The sequence below is a fragment of the Cupressus sempervirens genome, chromosome 9 (genome assembly GCF_028749045.1).
Source record: "Cupressus sempervirens isolate cs-2001-9-10 chromosome 9, ASM2874904v1, whole genome shotgun sequence".
NCBI classification, from domain to species: domain Eukaryota; kingdom Viridiplantae; phylum Streptophyta; class Pinopsida; order Cupressales; family Cupressaceae; genus Cupressus; species Cupressus sempervirens.
The window spans coordinates 38400076-38426838 of record NC_143126.1 but is presented as its reverse complement, the minus strand read 5'-3'; the positions used below and the strand labels follow the sequence as shown (position 1 = coordinate 38426838).

General features: G+C 34.7%; 2 pseudogenes; both read left to right on the top strand.

Annotated features, from left to right (window-relative positions):
- Positions 1–5662: 5662 nt before the first annotated feature.
- Positions 5663–6256, top strand: LOC149537494 (polyadenylate-binding protein RBP45B pseudogene; annotated as a pseudogene).
- A 1386-nt stretch (positions 6257–7642) lies between these two features.
- LOC149537493 (polyadenylate-binding protein RBP45B pseudogene) lies at positions 7643–8281 on the top strand (annotated as a pseudogene).
- The last annotated feature ends 18482 nt before the right edge of the window (positions 8282–26763 follow it).

Sequence of the window (26763 nt, the reverse complement as noted above, 5' to 3'; positions counted from 1 at the left end):
AGCATCTAGAATAAATGCCCAAGCCTCACTACCAAAAATGTGGAAAGTAGAAACATCAGGCTTGACATGAGTCCAAGCCTCCTCAAGAGTCATGTGTTGCAATGCCTTATGAGGCATCCAATTCTGAATATAGTTGGCACAATTGATAGCCTTAGCCCAAAATGAAGAACTCATAGCATGAGATTGTATCATACAATTGGCCATCTCCCATAATGTCCTATTCTTTCTCTCAGCAACCCCATTCTATTGAGGTGTATGGGGAATAGAGAACTAATGCTATAAACCATGCTCAGTGAAAAAATATCTAAAAGACTGATTCACATATTCCCCCCCGTTGTCAGTGTGGATATGCCTAACTGAAAGACCAGACTACTTCTCCACAAAGGTCTTAAAGCTTTGAAATGAATCAAAGACATTAGACTTCTACTTCAAAAAGTACACCCATGTGCATCTAGAGAAGTCATCAATGAAGGTGATTACATATCGAGCACTTGAAAAAGATGGAGTGGGAAATGAAATAAGATCACTATGTATCAACTCCAATGGTGCCTTAGCACATGTGGATCGACCTGCTGGAAAAGGATCTTTGTGATGTTTGCCAAGTGAACAACTGTGACACACATCGTCAGTACAAGAGATCTAAGGTAGCCCAATCACTAGCTCCTGTGTACTCATCTACTATAAGTATCTGTAGTTGACATGGCCAAAATGCTCATGCCAAAGTTTTCTCATTGTGTCTGCATGAGCAATGAGAGAAACACCTGTAGAATCAGAGCTCTCAAAGCCATCGAACTGATATAACTGAGACTAAAGATCAACACTCCCTATAGCAATAACCAAATTAGGATCATGGAGGTCTCAAATAACCACATCATGTGGTGAGAACTCAACTATTTTTCTAGAGCCTGAATGACAAATCTAAAAGATAGACAGGAGGTTCATAGAAATGGCTGGAACCAAGAGAACATCCTATTGCGAACCACTCTCTAAAGAGATAGTTCCTGAACCTATGACTGAAAGCTGAGAAGAGTCACCAACTACAATCTATGTAGTAACACTCTAAGCAAGTGAGGTAACCAAATTAGGTAAGTGTGTCATATGATGGGAAGCTCCAGAATCAAGAATCCAAGAAGTTGGAGAAGACAATGTGCATGCGGAAAGAGCATGTCATTTCCCTGTAGGTGGAGGTGGAGGCTTCAGAGAAGCAATACTATACTGCTGCATAGCCTCGTCTAATGCCTCAAGACATTTCCAACACTTGGAAACTGGATGTCCTTCCTTGCCACAAAAATTGCAAGGTTCAACTGTATACTTCTTAGTCTTGGAGGAAGACTCACCAGACTTAGAAGAATTACCCTTCTGAGAGGGTTCCTGAGCATCTGATTTGGGAGGAGGCTTGGAGGAACTCTCACTGCTTGCTAAATCTATCTTATGCTTTGGTTTCAGCTTCAACTTTCTTGTAGATTTTTGAGCTACCAATGCCTTTGTCTTAGAACCAGTCATAGTATCCAACTGTGTTAGTTTTGATTGCTCTCTAGTCAAGCGATCACAAAAGACCTCAAAAGAAGGCATAACAAATCGATTCCCCAAAGCATCTTTGGTGGAATAGAATGTGGAAGAAAATATTTGAAAATTCCCTTGAAGCTTTGAGAGAATTAAGTAGATGCACTCAGTATCAGTCTTCATCTTTCCACAACTCTACAGCAAGGATCTTTGTTGAGTAAACTTCATCAAGAAGTCATCAATAGTCGGAAAGGAATCCAGTGCAAGTGATGTAATTTTTATCTCTATCTGAAGTGCCCTAAACTCATTTACAGTACCAAACAAGCCTTGAAGCTTGGTCAACATAGCCAGAGGAGTATTACACCCGTCCAGATGAAACTATAAACTATATGATACCTGTAATGCAATCAATTTGATTGCCTCACCCATTTTGTTTCGATGTTGCATAATCTCAAAAGGCCTCTGAAAAATAGGCTAAACTGCATCTAAACATGACCACAACCCTTTTGACCAGAGAAGTCGAGTCATTGAGGTCTTCCAGGTGTGATAATTATGAGGGGTCAGAAGTTCTAGAGAAGAAGTGGTATTGGCCATTGTTTTAGAAAGGGCATTTTTTGTTTTTTGATATATTGATATAATAATAGAAAATAATATAAAAATGCCCCCCACAATGCAATAAACTGAACCCCAACTTACAAATAGATTGCGTAAATGAAATAAGAGTAAAAAAGCTTCAGATATGAATAAAAAATACCTGGTGTTAAATACTGGTGAAAAGAATAAGAATTTGGAAAGTGCTCGAAAAGAGCTTTTTGGTTCTTTTTTCAGATCGAAAAAAAAAGCTCTAATGAAGAAGTTATGCCCCCCGGAAGATAGAAGTCATCAACAGACTACAAACACCAAAACAAGTATCAATCTAGAAAAAAAATCCAAAAATTCCTTCTCCATCATCTTCGTCTTAGAATCAGCTTTTCGATGCTTCTTTTAGAATTGAAACAGACCCCCGTATGCGAGAGTTATCGCAAAAAAAGGCAGGACTTCCCATAAGAAAATAAAAAATTATTTATTTAAAAAAAAAAATAATAATTAAAAATAATAATGTGCCAACACTAGCGGGGGTGGAACTCAGCCCTGAGCTGAGTGAAGGTGGTGGAGAGCAGTGGTTGGCGATGTCGGTTGCTAGAAAAATAAAGAATGACGCCAAAAATATGATGCCGCCTGTTACCACGCCGAGAAAGGTCGCCTACGCTGAGAAATAGGTCGCCGCACTGGGAAACAACTTGCCCTTGCCAAAAACAAGTCCACGGGCCGAAAAATAGCCTGCAGCCATTTTTTTAGTTTAAAAAAAAAATTGCCTCGAATTGTGTGCAGAAGGCCGTCCGGCCTTGCTGGCCAAATTTTTTTTGCCTCCCGGAGCAATGTTGTCCAAATCGGACAAACTTCATATGGAAACAGGGGTTTTTACACCTTTTGGATCCATCTGCGACGTTCATTTGGGCTCAACCTGCTCCAAAAATTAGTGACCCCCGTGTTTTCTCAAAAAATACCCAAAAAAATTTAGATCTATTCTGCCAAACCCTCGTTCTCTTTTTTCTCCAAATAACGAACAAGCTACAACAGATCTGACTCTATTACCATGAAGGATTTGCTCAACACAAATCCACAAAGCCTTCAAATACCTGCATGCAAAAACCTATCACAAAAGAAAAAGACAAGAGGAGGCAAAGGGTTTTGCTTTGAAAAATGTGCTAATGTATTTTTAGAAATGAAAAATATAACCAAATACAAAAGAGATCAATCCTTATAAAAGGAGATCAAAACCCGAAAAAGGGTAACCTAAAAGGGAAAAGCTATTTAATAATTACTAATTAATTATTAAATAGAGATGCAAAAGGTGCATAAAGTAAAATCTTAAGAAGGGAGTAAAGCGAATTTAATAAATGAAATTAAATCAATGCTTTACTCCAACATTACCTACCCATATAGATGCCATTAGATAAACAAAAAAAAAAAGTATTGAACCAATTCGTCACTTTTTCATGAGTGAAAGGTGGAGTTGAGCATTCATCCATCACTGAGATTCCCTAGCTTACTCTGTGGTGCTTTCCACTACCCTTCCCCTTGTCAGCAAGCAGAGAGGCATCAACTCAAACTCCATCTATTGTGGACGCGCCCTCATGCAAGTGAGATTTCTTCACAATCTAATGGAAAATTTGCTTTCTAGGGGCTAGCATGCTCTTCCTCAACATGACCTTCATAAAGCCTCATTCATGCTCCTTCATCATCCAAATTGTGCTCAGTCAAGAATTCCATTATCATTTTCCAACCTTATTTTTCTTTAGGGATATGAGCACCTTGTGGATTTGAAGAAGATCACACCACCAATGGTTGAATAGAAGAGTCCCCTCTGCCAATTAGTCTCCAAGGCTTAGTACCCATCCCAATTCCAACACCTAGAACAACTCTCTCAATAATGTCATCAAGTTCCAGAAGCCATTGCTTGTTCGCACTTGCAACCATGACCCAATGAACCTCTTCTTTCAATCTCCCCACCATCAACGTGAGTGCAACAAATAGCAATGCCACATCCAAATTTGATCTCCTCTTCTAGAATGCCTCCATATACTCTAGCCCTAAAATCTGTTGAACACCCTTCAAAAACCCTGAGTCATCAAAAACAAAGATATCTTTCAAATTCTGCATAGATATTTGGCCTTCATGGGTCTTTATTTGAGAATCCAAGTTGAGAGAAAAATCCACCTCCATTTTTGTCTCAGAGAAAGAAAATAAACTTTACCTACCTTTAGCCTGAATGTAACTACCTTGGAACTCTCTAGAACAAAGTACCAAAGGAAACCAAACACTCCTTTTGACATGCATGAGAGATTCATTGATAGCATGGAGATCCCTACTTACCATGGAATGATTAATGTCATCATAAGTTGAACTTATGACACTTTTCCCTTTAGACTCCAAATTGAAGTACCATGAGTGAATTATTAATTCTAATGGCCGGACAAATTTTCTCTCTTTAATTAACACCAAGGTGACGAAAGTCCTCAAAATTTTGCCAAGCCTCAATATTTCCTCTCTTAATGCCATTTATAATGATCTCCGAGTCTCCTTCTAGATGTATACATTTGCATCCAATTTTTGCTCCTAATCCCAAAGCCTCCCTGATAGCAAAATATTCTGCAATATTATTTGTACCATCCTACAAGACGCAAGTATGTTGACCTTATGGTCTCTTGCCATGCATCTACACCCTGATACACCTAGGTTTCCCTTGTCACCCTGTCAAAATTAATTTTTAACTATCCCTCCTCTGGAGGTATCCATCACATCATCTCCCTTTTCAAAATGGATTAGCCCCAATAAGCCCATGAACGGGCCTCTTTTTAATGTTGTTTTATTCATTGTAAGGATGTAATCCTTTTTTAATGTTGCTTTATTCTTTGTCAGGGATCATGGTCTCTCCCTTATTATCTAATTAAAAGCAACTATTTCAGCACAACACCTTATATGAAAGCCTACATTTTGAAGAGTTATAATTTTTTTTTTTTGCAAACATAAACAATTATCTTCAAAGCTATAACTTTTAAATAAAGAATGTACTTTTGTTAAAACGATTGATTCTTTTTTAAATGATACATCTTTGTAACTATTTGACAAACTTTTATATTATCAATAAACTTTGATAAATTAATATTTAAAAAGTTAAAAGTAAATTCAAAAACATAAGGTTCAATTTTATATCTTTTTTAAAACTATTATTAAATTTCTTTTAATCTTTTTTATTTATTTAGCCACAGAGCTTAATCATCACACACTATGACTTAATTTTAATACTAAAAATATAAAATAGTAATTAATTTTCTTAAAATAGTCAAGCTAATCTGATTTTTATTCAAAAGTATAAAATAGTCAAAATTGTTGTACTTGTCAAATTTGAAATTTGATTTTTCTCTTAAAAATGGTCGACATAGAATTTTCTTTCATAAAACCAACCTGGCGTTCCTTGTGAAAGGTTACCAACCCTTCAAATTAATAGTTTGGCTCATATAAAAACTATATATGATTGGGATCAAAAGATCGATTGAAAAGCAAATTAATAAACATTTTCATAAGTGGTCTTTAGATCAGAAGTGCGAGGCAAACAATGGAAGCAGAGGCTGCGCAATCCGTTCAAGCAGTTTCATCTCAAAACAGAACTCTGTGGATCGGAGATTTAAAAGAGTGGATGAATGAGAAGTATATTAGGCACTGTTATCCACTCAATAGAGATTTCGTATCTATTAAAGTTATGCGGAACAAGAAGGGAAAATCGAAAGGATATGGATTTGTGGAGTTCAGAAGCCATGCTGCAGCTGCCAAATTTCTCGAAGCTCACATTATTGTGAGCCAATTTGACAGGACAGAAAAACTTTTTAGGTTTAACTGGGGGGCTTTGGGTAACAAATACATGAGATCAACATATGATGTTTTTGTTGGAGGTTTGTCACCTTTAATTACATCTAACATTCTGAAACAGATATTTTCTGTGAAGTATGAATCTGTTCAAGAAACAGAAGTGGTTATTGATAGAATTACAGGTTGGTCAAGAGGGTTTGGGTTTGTAAGGTTTGCAAATGAGATGGACAAAGTTAGGGCTCTCAAAGAAATGCATTGTGTAGTGTGTTATGGTAGAGTCATACACGTAGGTCCGGCCTCGGCAAAAACCAAGAAATTCAAGGCTGCAAATAGTGTTGGATGAAATATCACTCAAATGATTGTGCCTAGTTTATGACTGAAACATGTTATATTTTTTAGGGCAACGATGGGAATTTTTCAAATGTTTCATTCAAATGATTGTACACACCTGATATGACTTGATATGACATTTTTCACCTCTTTTTTCTTCTTTTCTTTTTTTTTAAAGGTATATTTGCGATGCATTTTTAATGGGAATCATAATAATCTGATTTTAGGGTTCTTTGACTAGAGTTTTGATGTAGGGATTTCCTCAAAGAGCTCATTTTTTATTTTCGCTATCAAGTTCTTTATACATTTAGGTTATCAAAATGTTTTGCATTTTGTTTGAATGAATGAATGCGATCATTTCCATATTATTTGCAGTATCGCATTATCTTTATTTATACTGTTTAATAGTATGTTCTCCCTGTAATATATAAATTGTGCGGTTTGATGCTTCATTCTTGAAAATCTGATTCTTTTCGGTTGAAATCATAGATATGTAAGGTTGCAACTGTTGTTTTATTGGAAATTCTTATCTGTATGAAAAGTTTTGATTTTGTTTTCCTAAATTATAAATAGCTGCTTTCAGATTGAACAATTTTTCATGGAGACCCTATCTTTATACAAGAATGTGAAAGATTAGGTCAATCTGCAGTCTCAAAATATATTGTGTAATAAGTAGTATATACAAGACATTCTGTAAATAAAATCTTTTGAAAAACACATTTAAATATAAGTGATAAACAATTTGTTTTAATAACAAAGTCTATCTTGGAATTATAAATAGTTTTTCCTCCTACTTATGGAATAATCTAGTTGAATTACTAAAGAAACTCTATTTGTACAAAACTTTTTTTTTTTTTGTAGAAACTTGTTCCCATGTACAATTAGCCACGTATATAAGGAGTCCCAGCTGTCAAAATCATCCCAAGTTAAACCTCATCCAAATAGGCTCTTATCTCCTTTCTTTGTTGGGATTATAATTAATTCCCCTCCCCCTTTTATGGGATAACCTATTATATGACACCTATTGAATTAATGAAAAAGGGTTGTCCTCTTTAAATCATCATCCAAATAGACTTTTATCTCCTTTCTTTATTGGGATTATAAATAATGCCCTGGGCCCTTTTAAGAAATAACCTATTATATGACACATATTGAATTAATGAAAAAGGGTTTTCAAACCTTGATTTCTGTAAATAACCTTGATTATAGGACAAACAAAATGCACCCATAAATTAAAGTATTGTGGAGTCTTTAAGAGTGGTACATTTTGGTCACACCCTAGAAGCCAGGGCTCTATTAATACACCCATAGGATCAACAAATTATTGACACCATTGAGCTCATCAGATCAATTGGCCAGCAGATTGACAGCTTTTCTTAGTGTACAGTACAAGAAAACTATGGAAGGGCGGGCTGAACAATCTCAAAACAGAACTCTTTGGATTGGAGATCTAGAGGACTGGGTGGATGAGAAGTTTATTCGGTGTTATTATGCGTTTAACAATGACTTTGTGTCCATACAAGTCATTCGCAACAAAAAGGGACAATCCAAGGGTTTTGGGTTCATGGAATTTTATAGCCATGATGCAGCAGCCAGAGTTCTGGAAGCTCACAATGAAGTCGCCATGTTTCCAGATACAGGAAAGCTTTTCAAACTCAATTGGTCAGCTTCAGGTAACAAAGATTTGGAATCCATCTTTTATCCGCGCAACTGGAAAGGTATTGATAACAGAAATGGGGGACGAACCTTCGACATTTTTGTTGGAGGTTTGCCATCTGCTGTCACCTCGCACATTTTGAAAGAAGCATTCTCTGCTAAATATGAATCTGTTAAAGCAGCAGAAGTCGTAATGGATAAAGATACAGGTATGTCAAGAGGATTTGGCTTTGTTAGGTTTACAGACGAATTGGATCAACTTCTGGCCATTGATGATATGAATGGCATTAGATGCTTTGGTAGACCCATTAGGGTAGGTCCAGCCACAGCTAAAAAGAAGAGATTTGAGGCTCCCCGACGATTCAGAACATCGAATAACTGACTAGTGTATGGTTGGATATGGAATTTTTGTTTTTGGCAAGTTTATTATCACAAGTTGTTGCTGAAATATTCAACTCGAACAAGAGGGCATAATATGTGCTTCAAAGATGGCGATGCAGTTTTTTGATGGAAGTTTTAATCTTTTGATCTTGTGAGTTTCGATGTTGCGTAATTGACAGCTTTTGTTTTGATTTAGATATTTCCTCACGGATGTCGTCTTGGTTGTTATCAAATTCTTTATAGTTTTAGGTAGTGAAAACAGAATTAACTGTTCGTATTTCGGCTGCAGCTTTGGTAGTCTATTTGAATGCGATCATTTCAATATTGTTAAGCTGCTGTATTGTTTGAATGAATTTAATCATTTCAATGTTGTTCATCGTACTGCAATTTATCTTTCTATAAGATTTGATAGCCTGTTCTCCCTGTGTAGAAAAAATAAACTGTACTTGTTTTTAAATAAATGTGTGTCTGTTTTATGTTTTATAGGGTTTTTGGATATCATTTTTTTAGAGAACATATTTTGAATGTTTGGCTATCTGCATGTAAAGTTAAGTGCTAGTAGTAACTCTGAATTAACCGCGATTTCTGCTCTATATATTTGCTTATCCCTGCTGCATATTGAAACACTGAGGTAATGCACATAAAGACATTACTACTCTAGTTGGAGAGCTCTGAACCACAATGTTTCCTCCAAGGTTAATGTTACTTGCTTGCAACCCCATTTGCTATGAATCCTCATAGCAATATCACAAATTTGATTTTTTGTAGAAAATATCTCTTACTTATTAATAGATGGTTGCTGAAAATAGGTCAATCCATTGCATATAGTGAAGATTTTGGGACATAAAAGATATACTTTGATGTTTCCTCCAAGTTTAATCCTGCTCTCCTTGCAACACTATTTGCTAGTAGTAACTCTGAATTAACCGCGATTTCTGCTCTATATATTTGCTTATCCCTGCTGCATATTGAAACACTGAGGTAATGCACATAAAGACATTACTACTCTAGTTGGAGAGCTCTGAACCACAATGTTTCCTCCAAGGTTAATGTTGCTTGCAACCCCATTTGCTATGAATCCTCATAGCAATATCACAAATTTGATTTTTTGTAGAAAATATCTCTTACTTATTAATAGATGGTTGCTGAAAATAGGTCAATCCATTGCATATAGTGAAGATTTTGGGACATAAAAGATATACTTTGATGTTTCCTCCAAGTTTAATCGTGCTCTCCTTGCAACACTATTTGTTGTGAACCTTGATAGCAATACCACAATTTTGACTTATTGTGGAAAATAACTCTTAATAATAGATGGTTGTTGAAAATAGGTCAATCCAATGCATATCGTGAAGATTGTGAGATTTCAAAGGAATACTTTGATGTTATTTAATGTATCCTCTAAGTTTAAGCCTACTTTGCTTGCAACATAATTTGTTGTGAATCTTGTCAAATAGTATTTGGATGGTTGTAGAGTGAGGGTAGACACAAACATATAGTACAAGTTATGACAATTGAATTAATATATGTTTTGTGATATTACTATCAGAATTCAACTTACTAGTCATGACAGTTGAATTAATATATGTTTTGCAATATTGCTATCATAATTCAACCTGTGTAGTGTATAAGTTAAATTCATAATTATGTAGTTATAAGTTAAATTCATCAACCTATCATGAGAATTGGTTTAGAAGAACCTATATCTCATTAGACATGAATGAAACTCTTAGTATTCATTGAGCCTAGGTAATGCACATAGAGAAACTACTACTCTAGTTGGAGAGCTCTTAACCACTAAATGTTTCCTCCAAGGTTAATCTTACTTGCTTACAATCCCATTTGCTATGAACCTTGATAGCAATATCACAAATTTGACTTTTTGTGGAAAATATCTTCCACTTATTAATAGATGGTTGTTGAAAATAGGTCGATCCATTGCATATTGTGAAGATTGTGGGATTTGAAAGGAGTTATTTGATGTTTCATCCAAGGTTAATTCTACTTTCATCCAACCCCATACGCTATGAATCCTAATAGAAAAATCACAAATTTGGCCTATTGCTGAAAATATCTCCTACTCATTAATAGATGGTTGTTTAAAATAGGTCAATCAACTGCTCATCGTGAAGATTGTGGGATTTGAAAGGAATTCTTTTATGTTATTTTATGTTTCCTCCAAGTTTAAGTCACTGTCCTTGCAACCCTATTTGTTGTGAACCTTGATAGCAATATCATAAATTTGACTTATTGTGGAAAATGCCTCTTAATAATATATGGTTTTTGAAATAGGTCAATCTTTTACATAACATGAAGATTGTGAGATTTCAAAGGAATAATTTGATGTTATTTGATGTTTCCTCCAAGGTTAAGCCTACTCTACTTGCAACATTATTTGTTGCAAATTCTGATAGTAATATTTTTAATTTGACTTACTTGGAAAATATCTTCTAGTTATTAATAGATGGTTGTTGAAAGTACGTCAATTCCTTGCATATGATTAGGGCTTTGGGATTAGAAAGAATACTTTAATGTTATTTGATGTTTCCTCCAAAGTTATACCTACTCTACTGGCAAGCCCATTTGTTGTGAATCGTGATAGCAATATCACAAATTTGACTTACTCTGGAAAATATCTCCTACTTATTGATAGATGGTTGTTCATAAGAATACTTTTATGTAGTCTAGAGTTTATGGTCACTTGGAAATCATTTATGTTGATTTTATTTGATCCTTAAGGTTAAGCCTACTCTACTTTCAACCTACTTTGTTGTGAATCTTGATAGTAATATCCCAAATTTGACTTACTATGAAAAATATCTTCTACTTATTAATAAGAATAGTTTAATGTAGTCTAGATTTTATGATCACTTAGAAATCATTTGTGTAAATGTTTTGTGATCTAGAAACCCATTGAGAAGTCTAGCCACAAAGTCTTGAGATGATTATGAATATAAATACCCCTCAAGTAGTTTCCATTATATGTAGCCACTACACATTCTCTCTAGACTGTCTAACTTGTCAAAATGTTAGCATTATTTCAACTATCTAACATTAATGATGCAGTTAACTCCTCTCTACAATTCATTAAAAATTATGATGCTCTCTACAAATATAATGTCAAGAGCCTAAGCACGTTTTAGATATTACAGTCAAATAACTTTGTGAGTTGCAAAACCCTAGCCTTATCTATTGATTTTCCTTTTCCATGACAGTGAATGTTCTGATTGTTCTGATTGACAATCTGATAGGAGTATTATGTTTTCGTTTTAAGCTCATCTTCTTGTTTTTGTGTTCCTTGCAATATAGCAGGAGAAAGTATATTGCTTTATTATAATGCTAAGTTTCCAGGATGCTGATCATAGATCCTTGCTGTTATTCTAAATATGTATTTTCACAGTTTCCTTTTGTCAACATGAAGTGCTGTTGTTGCGGAGCCACTAATACCTAATAATTTCAGACTTTCTCTAGAATACCATGATCCTTAATGTTTTTATATTTGATCTTTCATATTCCTTCTTATGTGATCATTGTCTTTTTTAAATCTGTGGTACCTGCTCCATGTATACAGTTTTTTGTTATCTGTGTATAGTTGCAACAAATATTTTTGCATGTGGATTAAATTTTTATTGATCATTAAGTATAAAAAGAGGCATATTTATTATTGGTGACTCTTATACGAAAGATAAACGATATCTGTTCTGCAGTTTTGAAAAATCTTGAAGATTCGTCCTCAGAACAGATGGGTGTTTATATTCTTCACAACAAATTGAAGCCAGTCTTTATCAGGATATTTTTGTTTTTACAAATATAACTGACCAAAAATAATTGAGTTCTCTTTCCCCGTCTTTGGTACCTGCATGAAATAATCAAGTTACACAGAAATGAATAACTAACACGTGGGTTTCTAGGACTGATGCACATTGCACCAAAAAAAAGGTCATACATAAATCAAGAATGCTTACGTTATTCTTGGCTTTGTGAACTTACTGATTTGTAAACTTAAAACTAATCCATCGTAAAATATATGTCTTTAGGGTTTGATGTGTAGATTGCATCATATATTCTTCCAGCTCTAGTAAACTAGCTGCGAAGAAGAAAAATATTAGATTTTGTTTTAAAGGAGGTACGAGGCATGGAAACTAGTGCAAGAAACTTTTAAGCATATAAAAGCCTGGCCTGGCAGAAGATGCTAATTCGGTGTGCAACACTTATAGCTTTTAGCTGATGCTTAATTGGTTCTGGAAAGCTTTCTTTCTGTGTATGCAAGGATACTGAGTTATTCCGTTTGCAGGCTAGCATGACTACTCGTGCCACCGGCTACACTAATTGGGCCATTGAGATTTCCTGGCTCCATTGTTTTCCATATACCTAAATCTACTAGAGATTGTTTCTACAGCTAAGATTTGTCATTCTTAGTATTTGTATGTCTTTGGTATCTGAAGCACGGTAAAATCATTGGTTAAGCAGTTGAAACTCCATACTGCTAGCAAGTCCCATTTGAAACCTGAGTTATTATTTACTTTTACAGGGGTATTGTCCATTTAATTGTCATGAAATGCAAGATCTCATTCGTTGAGTGATTTGAACTTTGAATCTTCTCATTATAAACTCTTAACCAGACAAATGTCTTAGAGTTTACAAGAGCTTAATTTGTTGGGGAGTATTTTTGTAAAATAATGTACAGAGAAGATTCAATAGTTGAGTAGTTTAATTTTGTGCTTCTCCAAATCTTGTATGAAAGTTTCAAATCATTCTCCATTTGTCCCCTCCTTATAACTAATGTTTTAGAGTTATTATCAAACATGATGCTATACCAGCATACTTTTTGCCAAAGTGCCGAAAACAACTGAAAGAAACCAATGATTCTACAAAAAGAAGGCTCAGTCATTTTAAGCACCCTCAATTGCTTCATTTGGCATAAGGTAATCAAGTGATGAAGTAATCAAGTGCATAAGCAAGTGAGATCAAGCAAACATGTACATATTTCATGTGGACATCCCAATCTAACAGAATCTAGCACTGCACTTGCAAGGTAGAAGCAAAAAGGCTTGAAAACATCCATTGAAGCACAAGTTCTTCATTTCTCCATTTCATTCTATCATTCAAACATTAAAGATTCAAACATGGAGTAGAAAATATGGATTATGAGAATGGCTTGGAGTATTTTGGCCTAATGGTTTGGAATGCTTTCTTGGTTATCTTGAAATCCATGCATTGTTGCTTCCTCATCATTCATATCAATCCTCATGTTAGAGTTTGGATCTAAGGATGTAGATCTTGGCATTGCACATTGAAAGCTCATACAAAAACATTAGATACTTTTGAGACTATCCACAAAGGTGAGAACAACCAAGATGAATGGTTGAGTAAGGATGTGTTGGAATAGACAAAGTCATTGGAATAGACCAAGTCCACATCATTCTCCTATTGCAACTAAAACTGCAGTTAACTCCACCATGTGTGTGTATGATTGAACATGTCTTCAAGTACATGGAAAGGTTGTTAAATGTTAGTGTTGTCACATTACACCATCCACATGTACGCTCTAGACTCTTCATTTGTAGCTGGAAGTCCTCTATTTATAGAGGTTATCTAATCTATATTATTGTGTTAGCCACATCAATATAATATATTTTTGGTGACATAGATTTACTCTTTTGAGTTTTTACTTTGTTGAGTTTCATTTCTTAACATGGTATCAGAGAAAATTTTAATTCATGGGTTGTGATATGCATGAGAACAAAATTAGTATGCGATGTTTCATGGAGTATAGATAATTTGAATTCACTAGTAGAAAAGTGTTGAATATTGTAGTCACATATATTTATCAATAAAATTAGTTCAATTTTTTAGAAGAGTTTGTGGTAAGCTAAAACCACTTGTTTGGGTGTGAAACCTAAAAGTTTTTTTGAAAGATTTGTGGTAAGCCAAAACCACTTTTTGGGTGATTGGTTGGTTGGAGGATGTGGAGAAGCGTTGGCTACCGGCTGGGCTAGGGTTTTTCCCCTAGCCTGTTCTTGGTGTTTGATCTTTACTATTTTTCTGTTCTGTTTGGATTGCTAGCTACTGGACATAATTTGCGTCGGTGTTTTTGGAGATCTTCTATAGTCAATTTTGGATTGGGGTTTTATTGTTTGCATGGCAGGGCCTGGGATTTCTTCTCCGTTGCTGAGAATAGATGGTTCTTCTCCAACTATGCATGCAATGTAATCTGAATCATTTTATTCAGGGGAAAGCTCCAAGCTGAAAAAAGTTAATGGTTGTTTTCCGCGTAGCCATGATCGCCCTGTTCTGGTTATTCCTCCAACGACTGTAGTGGAGGACATTGATTATTGGACCAAGCATGCTTTGATATGCAAATTTCTTGGAATTTAAATTTCCCTATCCGCTCTTGAGGCATGGATCCGCCGCTCTTGGTAGGTGGAAGGCGATATGGAGATTATGTTGGCAGGGAATAGTTTTTTTTTTGTTGTATTCTCTTGCATGTCTGATCATGATCGTGTTTTTGAAGGAGGCCCTTATTTCTACAACCATGTGGGGTTATTTGTCAAACCTTGGCATTCAGGTTTTAATTCTGCTGAGGATCTCCCTTCAACAGTGCCAGTTTGGGTTTGCTTGCCTCGTCTTCCCTTGGAATTTTGGCGTGAAGACATCCTTCGACAAATTGCTGCTTTGTTGGGGAAGCTGGCTGCGATCGCACATCAATCCCTCGATAAAAAGGTTATTTCTTATGCTAGAATTTGTGTTGAAATTAATTTGAATAACCCATTACTAGATTCTTTGGAAATTTGTCTGGGGGATTCTTCTTGGGTGCAACAGTTAGACTATGAATCCCTCCCTTTTCGTTGCCGAATTTGTCATGAGTATGGTCATTTACTGCGGTAGTGCCCCCGTAACTTGAGTTTCAAAGGAGTGGATTGTTCTACAGCTAGCAATGCTGGTGGTTTGGCAGATACTACAGGGAAAGGACAATCTCAAATGGTTAATACTACCAAGGGGATGAATCCACAAGATGCTACAAGTAAGGGTAAGGCTCAAATGCAGGATAAGGATGGATTTACCCCTATTTGCCCTCGAGCTAAGGGACATGGTCAAAAGAGGCCTTTGAAAGAAAGATTATTTGATTCAGGTTTTAACCGCTTTGAGGTGCTGGATAGTATGGTTCTAGAGGAGGGTATTCCTCCTCCTATCTCTTTTGATCCAGTTTGCCCAGATGAGAGATCTGTTCCTAATGATGCTTGTGGGGTATCTCAAGTTGTAGTATATCAGAACTGTGAGGTTCCTGTAGCTCCTGTGACAGAGGCTCTGGTGACTCCTGCAATGTTGGAAGATAATGATGTTGTTTTGGCTGACTTGGTTAAGGATGTGCTACCATCAGGTAAGGGCAAGGGATCTCCTCTCTCCTTGGGGTTGCTGCCTCGACCCTTTAAGTGGGCTTCTTCTACTCCCCCTCTAAGGAGTGGGCGCAAAAAAGACCAAGAGAAGATTAAACTCACAGGAGATATATTGATTGAGTCTGGTTCAGTGAAACCTTTGGATTCTCATTTTCCCAATTCTACCCAATGATGATTATTCTCTCATGGAATGTAAGGGGGTTGAATAGCATCCCTAGACAAAAGGCTATTCATAACTTGGTGGTTGATCATAGTCCTGATGTTTTTTGTATCCAAGAGACTAAGCTCTCTGTGGAGTCTATGGTCCAACATGCCTCTAGTATTTGGTCTCGTGGCCAATGCCAGTGTGTTGGGGCAACAGGCAGTGCTGGTGGTTTAGCTATATTTTGGGATCCTCAAAAAATTTCTCCTCTTGGTTGGATGTCTTCTCACTCAGCTCTCTCTATGGTAGCTTTTGCTCTAGACTCAGGAGAGGTAATCATGGTTACTAATGCGTATGCACCTGTTGATCTTGTGGAAAAGGAGGAACTTTGTGAACATATTCAATATGTTAGAAATTGTCATCCTTATCATCCTTGGGTGTTAGCAGGGGACTTCAATTCAGTTTTAAGTCTAGAAGAGAAGCATGGTGGTTTAGCTAGATTGGGGCCTTCTTCTGCTCTTCTTCGGCAACACATATCTCTTTTGCATCTCTCTGATGTTAAGCCTTCTAATGGCCTCTATACCTAGAATAATCGTAGGACTGGTGTTGCTGCTATCTCAGAACGTCTAGATAGATTTCTTGTTTCTTGCTTCTGGCTTAGTGGCACCCTTACTATTTCTTCAGAAATCCTTGATTGGAGGGGTTCAGATCATTGGCCAATCAAATTTTTTGCTATAGGGGCTTATGTTCCGAAGCATCCTCCTTTTAAGTTCCAGTTGATGTGGCTTCGTGACTCCTCTCTTCATGATTTTGTTTTTTGTTGGTGGAAAGATGGTGCTCCTGCATATGGTACTGCAATGTTCTCATTTTCTAAAAGGCTTCAATATGTTAAAAGGCAGCTCAAGATATGGAATAGGGAATACTTTGGGAACCTTCACTTTATGAAGAGGCTTGCTCAAGAAAATCTTGATTTCATCACAAGGGAGATTAGAGATCAAGGTTTCTCAGAGGATCTTGGCCAGGCTGAATCCCTTGCTTCTAGAGCTCTAGAAGAATGGGAACGTCGAGAGAAAATTTTTTGGGAGCAAAAGGCTCGAGTTGATTGGCTCCAGGAAGGTGATCGAAACACTGCCTTTTTCCATAAAACAGTGCAATCTAACCGGAATCAGAGCACTATCTCTTCTTTGGTTAATTCTCAAGGTATCCAACTGAATTCCTTTCCAGCTTTGTTCTAGGAGGCTATTTCGTACTTCTCTACCCTCTTCTCTGAGGACTCTCCTCCTGCTGATAATGAAGAAAATATTATTTTGTCCTGTATTCCTTCCCTTATCACTCAGGAAATGAATGATTATCTCATGCGTCCTATCTCTTTGAAAGAGCTGGAGGAGGTGGTCTTTGGCATGCCTAAGGGGAAGGCTCCTGGTCTTGATGTCTTTCTAGTTGAATTCTTTCAGGAATTTTGGGACATCATTAATCATGATTTGTTGGAGATGGTTAAAGAATCCTATGCTAGGAAGCAGATGCTTCTAGCTTTGAACTCTACATTCTTGACTCTTATTCCTAAGAGAGAGGGTGCTAATCAATTTGAGTTTTTTAGACCAATTGCCTTATGTAATGTCATTTACAAAGTTATTACTAAGCTGATTGCTGAGAGACTGAAAAGGTGGCTTCCCATTATTATCTCAGAAGAACAAGGTGGTTTTGTTGCTGGCAAACAAATTTTGGATGGGGTGGTTATTGCTACTGAGGCTATTCACTCTATGGCTACTTCAAGGGAGAGAGCCATGTTTGTTAAGCTGGATATGGCTAAGGCCTATGATAGAGTTAAATGGAGCTTCCTAAGGAGTATTCTTCTTTATTTTGGATTTAGCTCTGACTGGGTGAGTTGGATTATGAGTTGTGTTACTTCTGCCTCTTTTTTTGTTCTTATTAATGGTCAACCTTCACAACTATTTGGTGCTTCTAGAGGCCTCCACCAGGGTGACCCTCTCTCCCCATATCTATTCATCATCATGGCTAAAGGCTTGGGCAGATTCATTAAGCATCAAGTGTCCCAGAATTCTATTCAAGGCTAGCGGTGGGGTAATGGCTTACCTTCTCTTTCCCATCTTCAATTTGTTGATGATTCTGCTCTTGCCGATCTTGCTAGGATCAAGGAAGCTGAAGCCTTTCGACATGCTTTGGACGTTTATTTGGCAGCTTCAGGCCAGAAAGTTAATGAGCACAAATCTTTCATTTACTTTTTTAACACTCCTGATTCTATTCAGCACAGGATTGTTGGTATCCTACGGTTTCAGATAGGTTCACTTCCTTTGACTTATCTTGGCATTCCTATTGCTGTTTCCAGGAAGCCATGTCTCTTCTGGCAAAATTTGATTACCAAGCTTCAGGATAAGGTAAATCATTGGACTCATAGATGGCTTTCTATTGCTACTCAGGTTACTCTTCTTCAAGCTGTTATCCAAGCTCTTCCTACTTATAGAAGCATGGTTCATGCTGCACCTATTTACTTTCTCAAGGAGTTTGATGCTCTTTCTTGACAATTCCTTTGGAGTGGTAATTTGTGTAGTACTAAATGGAGCTTGGTTAATTGGGCAACTATTTGTAGGCCTAAAAAGGAGGGTGGTCTTGGTCTTCAATCTGCTCTATTGAGTAGTCAAGCTTTGGCTGCTAAACTTTATTGGCGATGGTGCTCTGGACAACATCAACTTTGGGCTCGTATTATCACTCATAAATATTTTCATGGTGCTGATCCTTGCTCTATTTTTGCACTTCCTCTTGAATTTCGTGGCTTAATGGTTTGGCATACTTTGAAGACAGGTGCGATGTTGGTGAAGAGGGGTCTGTTCTAGATATGTAAAGGAGGTTCTCAGGCTTTGTTTTGGTCTGGTGCTTGGGATGGATTCCCTTCCATTTTATCCATATACCCTCATCTTCAGCCTCTTTGTGACTCTTTTCTTGCCACTGGATGGGATAAAGTGGCTCATTACAAGACTCCTTATCAATTGAGACCTGTTGTTGGTTACAGATGGAAGCATTCCTCTGATTGGCCTCCTGGAGGTACACACATGGATCGTCAGGAGCTTTCTCAAATTTTGGCCTCTAGAGAGTGTTCTTCTTTGCTTGGTCCAGATGTTTTCACTTGGGGCGGTACCTTGTCTGGTAAATATCATGTCTCTGTTGGGTATCAGGAGATAACTAGACAATTATTTGGGGATGCTGAGGTCCCTTGGTGGAAGCAAGTTTGGAATAAAGTTTCTTGGTCCAAGTGCAATTTTTTCATGTGGCTAGTGGCTCACAGCCGTTGTCTTACCTGGGATAATCTTTGTAAACGTGGATTTCAGGGCCCCTCTTATTGTGTTTTGTGTGGTAATGGCGAGGAGTCTGTCTCCCATCTGTTCTTCCATTGCTCCTATTCTACTCAGATATGGCACCTTTGGTGGAGCACTTGGGGTTGCTCTTGTCGACATGCTTCCTCTTTGCCTAAGTTCTGGGCCCGCTTGGGTAGTGTTCCCTCCAAGTCTTCTTCTCTCCATGCTGCTTGGATTGCTGGCCCATCTTTCATGCTTTGGCATATCTGGTTGGAGAGGAATCGTCGCATATTCCAAGATGTTCGGCTTGGTGTTTTGAATCTTTGGTGGAAAATATCACATTCTCTTAAGGAAACTATTCTTGTGAAGTGTGAGCTTGATGGGGGTATGGATCCGGTTGATCTTGCTATCTATAATCGCCTCAATTTTCATTTGCAAGATGGGGTTGCAGCTCATAGGTTTCCTTCTATGTCCAGGTAGCTTCACCATCAGAGGAAGGGTCAGGTTAACCAGGATGGGCACTGGACTCCTCCTCCCTATGGAGTTCTAAAAATTAACACTGATGGTTCTTCCCGTGGGAATCCTAGTCCGACTGGTATTGGCGGAGTGGCTCGTTGTAGTTCTGGGGATGTTAAGTTTTTCTTCTCAATTCATAAGGGTGATTATACTAACAATCTCATGGAAGCTCATGCTATTTTATAAGCTATGGAATAGTGTTGCTTGCAGGGATGGAGTAAGATTATTTGTAAGTCGGATTCCCAGGTGGTGGTAAACATGCTTTCTTTGCAAGAGCTTGAGGATGTTAGTTGGCAGCTGGCCACTGTTGTTAAGCAGATTCTTTTCTTCTCTTCCTCTTTTCAATTTATTAGGTTCATGTATATTCCTCGTGAATGGAATAGAACTGCTAATTGTTTAGCCAAATGGGCTTCTAGTCATGATCCGAGTTGGAATATTAGGGATAGGGGGCAACTGTCCTTTGAGATGGTGCAAGAATTTGATAATCTTGTTGCTCAGGATCGAGTTCCTTGTTGAGCTCTCCTTGTTGTATTCCTTTCTGTCTTAATAAATTTTTACCCCTCTTTTTGCAAAACCACTTTTTGGGTGAGAAATACAAAAGGAAAATCAATTGCATTAGTTGGGGCAAATCTCAAATGGTTATGGATCAATTGGTTAAAAACCCATATCATAATGACACAAGAAACAAACTAATAATGAGAAGGAGAACCAAATTTTTTATGTTGTAAAATAGGTACCTAATACAGCTCAATACTGAGACCTATTCTATTGGAATTTCTTATCATAACTTCTTCCACATAAAGAGTCTTTAGTGGTAGAAATTAAGGGAAGGTTTTGGAATAGACAATGTCATTGAAATGGACAAAGTCCACATTGTTCTCCTATTGCAACTGAAACTGCAGTAAACTCAACCATGTGTGTGCATGATTAATATGTCTTCAAACACATGGCAAGGTTGTTAAGTGTTAGTGTTGTCACATTACACCATCCACATGTATTCTCTAGACTCTTCATTTGGAGCTAGAAGTCCTCTATTAATAGAGACTATATAATATTATTGTGGCAACTAGATCAATATAATATATTTTTGGTGACATAGATTTACTCTTTTGAGTTTCTACTTTGTTGAGTTTCATTTCTTAACAAGACACCTACATAGGCACCAAAAATGCCCCATTTTTAGAAATCAACAAATCTGGGGAGAGAAAATAAAGTATAGATTTAGATACCCTTTTGGTAGAGCTTCAAAGGAATAGAAGCTATTTTGTGATTGGACATTGTTGATTAGGGACATAGTGCGATCTACTAGATGAACTTGCTAGTCTAGGTCAACCTTGCCAATCTAGGTAAACCCTAATATAGAGCCAAAAGGTTTCTAGTTTTCATAGAATTGATAGAACCAGATCTATTTTTCAATTAGAGTAGCACAACAGACATAAATCTAGATGTCATTTGTCTTCTCTCAAGGCAAGTGCCTTATTTTCTTTTGTCAATTTAGTAATTTATATTTAAGATTTATTGTTCTATACTAGTTCTTAGATTTAGAACTAATTTAATTTCATACCTACTCAGATCTCAAGGACTAGGACATTCTTTCATTTATCTCCATAACCATTTAGAGCTTGACTTGTGTTAGTGCTCCACTATCACTTGGATTGCATTGAATTACTTAGTAACTTTGGGGTTTGATTATAAAGAATTATTCTCTTTCAACCCATCCTCTTGAAGTGTTGGGCTACGTGATGAATTTAGGTCTATTCCCTTGCTTCACATTTCATTCTACACACTTATATGAAGATGATTTTGCAAGTTTCAATCGTTAAATACACAACTTATGTGAAAACTATTTATTGCAAAGGGATACCTTGGTTGTGGATTATCTATATCTACTAGGTTTGATTTAAATTAGAATTTTAGTCTGCCTTCATTAGTTGGACTTGTCTATGGTCATTAGTGCATTGGTATATATTTTGAGATGTGAGGATGGGTGATGTTTATCATGATTTCATCGTAGATTTATATCCATTAGTTAGACTTCTCAATAGAATCTTTCAAGATTGATGTGTTGGTATTAGTAAGTACTATTGTGATACATTTTGAATTTTATGCTTTAACTAGTGATTAATTTTTTTAATTTTTAAGATTTAAAATTAATCACTTTTAAATTTTCTTATAAACTAATATGTTTAATTTTTAGGATTTAAAATTAATCACTTTTAAATTTTCTTATAAACTAATACGTTGTGCATAGATGCAAATTTTTTAACTTTTTTGGGTGAATTCATTTAGCTCTGCCAAATTTGATAATTGTAAAACTAATACTTTTTAAAAGCTCTTTTTATTAATGTTTAATATATTTTTATGTATGAATTCATTTAGCTCTTATATGCACCAAATAAACTAATACTTTTTAAACTTTTTTTTAATTAAATTATTTATTTATTTTTAATTTTTATTTTATTATTTTTTATAATATATTTTTATTGTTCAATTAAAAATGATATTAATTATATTACATTATCATTTAAGAATGTAATAGAACATATAGATGAATAATTATATTTATAAATAAAATTTAAATTTAAATTTAAAGTAATATTATTATAGAAAATTATAACTATATAATTTTTTTTTATTAAAATATTTTATATACTATAGTAAATTTATTAAATTAAAATTATATTTATATTAAAACTAAAGACAAGTACTAAGCCACTATGTGGCACTTGTTAGAAAATCGTTATCATGGTTTACTAGGAGCTTTTGTTAGCACTTGATCTATGGATTCACCATTATATGTTGGATGATTTTCTTTAGCGTTGTATTTTGTTTTTATTTTCAGATTTTTCATTAACAATAGTGCACTAGGATTTCTGGGATACACACACATAATTCATTTACATGTTTTGATAGATGAAACTAGATTGTGTCTACCAGATTGATATTATTTTATGAGTTTATAAATAATATTGTTTATTCTTAGGAGGTATGGATGGTTGGATTTATTGGCATATGTTGTATATCTCATTTTTTATAATGTGGGTTCTTACCTTATGACAATTCACAATCTATTTTAGTAACTATCTCCATGAATTGACACATCTACACCTTGGCTTAATTCTATACTTCTTTAGGTGGCATGGTTGAGGATGTGATGAATTCTTTCTTGACATGTTGGTCACTTGGTCTTATCATAGGTATCTTGATGGAGAACAAGAGCATGTTAGTCATAAATGTAATTATATGAGTGGCTACTATTATTTATTTATTGGCTGACCTTTGAAATGGTCGAAGAATGTTGGCAAAAGGTTTTGTACACCTTGCATAATATTTCTAATGTAATATTTTAATATTATTCATATTGTACCTAGATAAATGTGCACCATGTTGATTATCTGTCAAAATGGGCTACTTTATGAGTTGTATTGTGATGGAATTATATTTAATGAGAGAATCTCATTAAAATTCACCACTCCAAAATTTTGGAAGGTTGGTTCATAGCCCCATTAGAAAGGGCAATATGAACAATGTGAAAGTTCACAATGAGGGCTTTATTGGTTTCGAGGTGAAGTAAATTGATTTAAAAAAATTGAACTACCCTTTCACTAAGAAATTCTAAAGTTTTTATATTTCAAGATTATGTACAATGATAAAAATTTGAAAATGGAAAGTATTAATTTCATTGCTAATAAAACACTATTCTAACCACTTTTTGAAAGAAATTACAAGACTTAAGGACCCAAACATTTGAATGTAAATTAAATTAAACCAATACAAGTAATATTTATACAAGCATACATCATTTTTGTTATATATGAATATATAGATTAAATAAAAAAATCATGAATATACAATCTAAAATCTTGCAATTCATATTTAACATGATACAATTGGCTAGGAAAATTGGATAACAAGGAATATCTCAAAGTTCATTAACATCACAAGGTCATTAGCCATGCAAACATTGAGCTAAATCCTTTCTCAAAGAATAAGTAGAAATGATCCATTAAAGTTATCAAGCACAATAAAATTTAACTTTTATTCCAAATTCAAAAATTTTATAATATACACATAATAAAATCTCCATAAAACCTATCATTCATGTATGATTAAATAATATTGAACCCTTATTATGAAAAAAACAATAATTTACATAGGTTGTAAAGTAAAAAAATGTCAAACTTGTAGCTTGGGTTTTGAACTATTATTTGAGCTTGAAATAAAATTAGAATTTCGCAACTAAACTATTTATAACTACTTTGAAAATAAGAACTAATGATTAAATAACTCTTAATTATGTTTATTATATGTTACCTGGTATTTTAATCATCGAAACATGCCCTAAGATTTTGTGAATCACTTGTTATTATTTGGGTAATGGAATTACAACTAGACTAATTTTTTTTCAAAGTTCTTTAAGGTTATCACCATCAACAAACTAAAGTTTTGTATTACATTGACTATTGGAAACTTGTCCAACTTTATAACCATTAATCTAACATACATTTAACTCTTCAAAATTAACAAAAAGTTACTACATTTCTTTTTTTTGGAAACTAAAAGAATCATCAAAATTTCTACAAACTTTCTCAACACTATATTTCCCTTGTTTACAAGTTGGCATCAAGATATGAGGATCTAAATACAATAGCCATTTTATTTTCTTTAGTTGTCCTCATGTATTTAATTTTAGCTATATTCTTTGATACATTTTATATAGAGGGTGTCTTGAAATTCTTATACAATTCTTTGAATGTCCCTGATTTGGATTTTTAACTCCCAAAAACAACATGAAATATCTAAAAAAAATCCTTGGGTAATGGCACACTGAAATGTTATGAACTTATTTCTTTCAAGAACTTTGTATTTCATTTTCTTATATTGTTTGATGATTGATTTTTTTCCTCTTAACTATTTAGTTAAGAAATTCTCACACCTTTTGGCCAAAAATGGTTTCTTTAAGAAATCCCTTGAGATTTGTGTTCTTTATCATCTTTGTAATTGAGAGGTAGTCATCCTAAATGTAAATTATTTTTTCAACAATAGTCCTATATTTTATTCTATAATATAGCTTTAAAAACTTTTTTTGTTGAGCCATGAGTTAGTTTATATTCAAGGGTATGTGCATAATTATGGTGACGAATCATCCAAATGTTGAGCTAAACATGCACACATGGATTTTCAATTTAGAAATAAGGAATGTGTTATGGGACAGAAAACACAATCCAAAATGCTTATGCTTTAGTTGAATTGAAACTTGTATGTATGATTTGACATGACTTGATATATGTACATATTATTCTAAATAAGAAAAACACATATGAATATTGGTAAATAATAAGAAAGTAAATTATATGTGTTTCTTTAAATAAAAGTTAAATGAAATATCTATCTTAGATAAAAATTTGTAGTTTGAGCAATTTAAATATATACTTATTTTGAATGCTAATATGTTTGTCCTTCTCAAGGTTTTTTCTTATCAAGATGTATACATAAATTATAATATTTAAGTATAAAAAGGTTAAAATACAAAGAGAAAATCTAACTTGTACTTTAAGTTACCTTTATATATATATATATATATATATATATATATATATATATATATATATATATATATATATATATATATATATATATATATATATATATATATATATATAATGTTTGATAGTGGTTTTTTATTTTTAGGATTCATAATGAAGATTCTTTATTTTAGGAGATAATATAAATTTTTAGAACTAGTTAAATTTTAGTGATCAATAGGTTCCTATCACAATTTTCTTTCTATCTCTCTAGTAGACCCTAAAAATTCCTATGCAAAATGTACCATGATTTTTTTGTTTCTCTTTGGTATAACAATTAAGAAAGCATGGTTTTGCCATATAGAAAGAAGAAGGCAAAGGCACAAGAGAAATAGCGAAAAGCTCCTATTATGGGGAAGACAAAGAAGGTACCTTGCTAGATAGAAATTTTTCCTATTTCAAATAGATTAAGGTGAGGGGCTTGCAAAATAGTGATTTTTTGTGAAACTACATGTACTAGACAAAGGTGACTATGAAGTGGCAATTTTCACTATCTTACAAACATTACTAAATAAGTAGTGTGAAGTGGTGATTTTTTGTTGTTTTGAAAGGGGTAGTTGAATTACCCAAGAAAAATACAAAAATACAAAAAATGACTTATGAGCATCCTAAAATGTGAAAGACACCATTTTAAGTGCACCAAAGTACAAGACATAAATTGCAAGAATGTTTAAGATGATGGGTGTTCGAAGTAGAGTACTTTTCACATGTGCCAAATCTTTGAAGCTGTGAATGTGAATTAAATGAGAAATGGAGACAACAAATTATTAATGGAATAAAATTATTTAATGCATAATATCACTTGAAGTTGAGGAAGCATTTGGGGAGCAAGAAAATGAGTTGTATGTGGCTTCTGTAGATTCCAAAAATGTATGTTTAATTCTCTACCCAAACATGAGCTTCTTTTGCAAATGACACTTAAGAAGGAAATCAATGCTAATAAATAAGTGACTATTAGAAAGGATAAGGAAGAAAATATAGAAAATGCTACTCAAAAAAAACTTTTAGAATTGTTTGTTGATTCCTTTATTTGTGGAACTATGCTAATATTTTTTGATGAGTATAATGGGTGTAAGGGTGCTTTCTATGAAACACAAATGATAAGGAACCTATTAATAACCCTTGGAAACTAGACCTAGCCAAAGTCATTTTACCAAATGTGTTAATAAATGTCAATCTCATGAACATTTTATCTGAATAGTATGAGCCAACAATAAAAACGGTTAGGAAATTAGACAAAATGCCCTGGCTATTTATTACTAGGTCATGCATTGAAGAATGTTCTAGTTTGAGCACTCAAGCATTGACTAAAATTGATAGATACAAGTTTAGGATTGATTATGGAAGTATGATGAAGTTAAAATTTTAAAAAAAATCTCATTTCATGACGAGAGGTCAAAATAATAGGTTAATCTCAGTTGAGCATATGGGCCCTCATATTATGGATAGGTTTATGGTTTTTTCAAAAAAACTTATTATGGTTAGGCTTAGTTATTTGGAGAAGATTCAAAAGATAACATTCCTCTTGATAA